At 51.2% G+C, this 2524-nt stretch overlaps 1 pseudogene; it reads left to right on the top strand.

The window, feature by feature from the left end:
• The window catches only part of LOC112486344 (uncharacterized), a 1942-nt pseudogene extending 483 nt beyond the window's left edge, over nucleotides 1–1459 (top strand).
• The last annotated feature ends 1065 nt before the right edge of the window (nucleotides 1460–2524 follow it).

The following is a 2524-nucleotide window of genomic DNA, read 5'->3' as shown; positions in this document are numbered from 1 at the left end:
CAGACAGGTACTTTACCATTGTTGCCTTGAGGGTGAAACTCGACCAGGTAGGAGAACAATTAACTATGCTACTCCCCGGAAACGTCATGGATGAGGTCTCCAAGTTTGCAGAGAAGGCCCAGATGTTCCAACACAACAAAGGTAAGGAACGACAAAAACATAAATTCCATATCCTCCAGTCCAGACAGACCACCGCCGCAGAATCTACACGAAACAACAGAGATTCCAACACTACACGACAGGGCTCCCAGGAGAATTGGGTGAAGAATTTGTCTGACAGAATCCTCACCCAGCCGGAAAAGGACGTCTTGGCCAAAGGGCTTAACTTCGTGGTCTCTCCTGCACACATCCCCACCGTGGACCTCATCACAGCCACTGAGACAGCCATCAGAAACAACCAATTGAACACCACGGAAGCCGAACAGCTCAGGTTGAAGGTCACCGCGGCACTCTCCAGTGCTAAACCTCCCCTCCTACTACATCACATCACTTTTTACACGCATTCCCACCACAGAGGCAGTAGCAACAGTGAGGATGTGCTTACTACAAGATCACACCCTGCCGGTAAGAACTAACCTGACCATTGACCACATTTGTGCCCTTTTGGATTTCTGCCTCACCACCACTTACTTCCAGTTCAACGAGTCCTTACTGTCCTACAGACAGAAGCATGGCTGCGCTATGGGCTCTCCTGTGTCTCCCATAGTGGCGAATCTCTACATGGAGGAAGTGGAGAGCCCAGCTCTACACTCCTACGTGGGAACATCACCCAGCCACTGGTTCCGATATGTGGGCGACACTTTGGTCAAAATCAAGGTCCATGAGGTCGACAACTTCACAGACCACATCAACGCGATGGACAGGAATATCAAGTTTACCAGAGAAGGTGTGAAAAACAACAGTCTTGCATTCCTGGACTGTGCAGTTCACATCTCAGAGGACAGACAACTCAACATAGAGATGACAGGAAACCAACCCACACAGACCAGTATCTCCGTTTTGACTCACACCACCCACTGGAGCACACATTCGGAGTCATCAGAACCCTACAGTCATGGGCAGACACCATTCCCACCACCAACAGAGGTAAGATGAGAGAACAGGGAGACATTAGGACAGCTCTCAAGACCTGTGGCTATCCCAGATGGGCTTTTTTAAAAATGAACAAAAAGAGGTCCACAAAGAGGGAGGACAACAGGAGGAGGGGGAATGTTGTCATTCCATACATTTCAGGAGTTTCGGAAAAACTTAGGAGGATCTTTAACCAACACCAGATCCCCATACACTTCAAACCTGGCAATACCCTATGACAAAAACTGGTTCATCCCAAAGACAAGACTCCAAGAGACAAGCTGGACAATGTGGTTTATGCCGTTCAGTGCAGTGAGGAGTGTACCTGTACATTGGGGAGACCAAACAACCACTACACAGGCACATGGCCCAACACAGGAGGGCCAACTCCTCAGTAAAGGACAAAACACACTCCTTTGAGGACAACAATGTGCACATTTTGGCCAGAGATACACGAGAAAGTATCTCGTGAGCACGAGAAAGTATATCTAAAATATTTTGCCACGCATACATACAGTACAAGGTAATACATCCATCCATCAATCCATCCATCATCAACCGCTTATCCGGGGCCGCGTTGCGGGGGCAACAGTCTGAGCAGGGACACCCAGACTTCCCTCTCCCTCGACACTTCCTCCAGCTCTTCTGGGGGGACCCCAAGGCGCTCCCAGGCCAGTCGAGCGACGTAGTCGCTCCAGCGTATCCTAGGTCTTCCCCTGGGTCTCCTCCCAGAGGGACAGGACCCGAGCACCTCCCGAGGGAGGCGTCCAGGGGGAATGCGATGTAAATGCCCAAGCCACCTCAGCTGACTCCTCTCGATGAGGAGGAGCAGCGGCTCTACTTCGAGCTCCTCTCATGTGACAGAGCTCCTCACCCTATCTCTAAGGGAGCTCTGCCACCCTGCGGAGAAAGCTCATTTCAGCTGCTTGTATCCGGGATCTCGTTCTTTCGGTCATGACCCAGAGCTCATGACCATAGGTGAGGGTAGGAACGTAGATTGACCGGTAAATCGAGAGCTTTGCCTTTTGGCTCAGCTCCTTCTTCACCACAACGGACCGATACAGCGACTACATTACTGCGGCCGCTGCACCGATCCGCCTGTCAATCTCATGTTCCATCCTACCGTCACTCGTGAACAAGACCCCAAGATACTTAAACTCCTCTACCTGAGGCAGGACTTCCTCCCCAACCCGGAGGGTGTAAACGACCTTTTTCCGGTCGAGAACCATGGCCTCGGACTTAGAGGTGCTAATTCTCATCCCAGCGGCTTTACACTCGACTGCAAACCGCCCCAGTGCTTGCTGCAGGTCCTGGCTCGAAGAAGCCAACAAGACAACATCATCCGCAAAAAGCAGAGATGAAATCCGGTGGCTACCCAACTGGACCCCACCCGACACCTGGCTGCGCCTAGAAATTCTGTCCATAAAAATAATGAACAGCACCTGTGACAAAG

Source organism: Cynoglossus semilaevis, chromosome W, assembly GCF_000523025.1.
Source record: "Cynoglossus semilaevis isolate Cse_v1.0 chromosome W, Cse_v1.0, whole genome shotgun sequence".
NCBI classification, from domain to species: domain Eukaryota; kingdom Metazoa; phylum Chordata; class Actinopteri; order Pleuronectiformes; family Cynoglossidae; genus Cynoglossus; species Cynoglossus semilaevis.
Note: the sequence above shows the minus strand (reverse complement) of the source record. Positions and strands in the feature narration are given on the sequence as shown.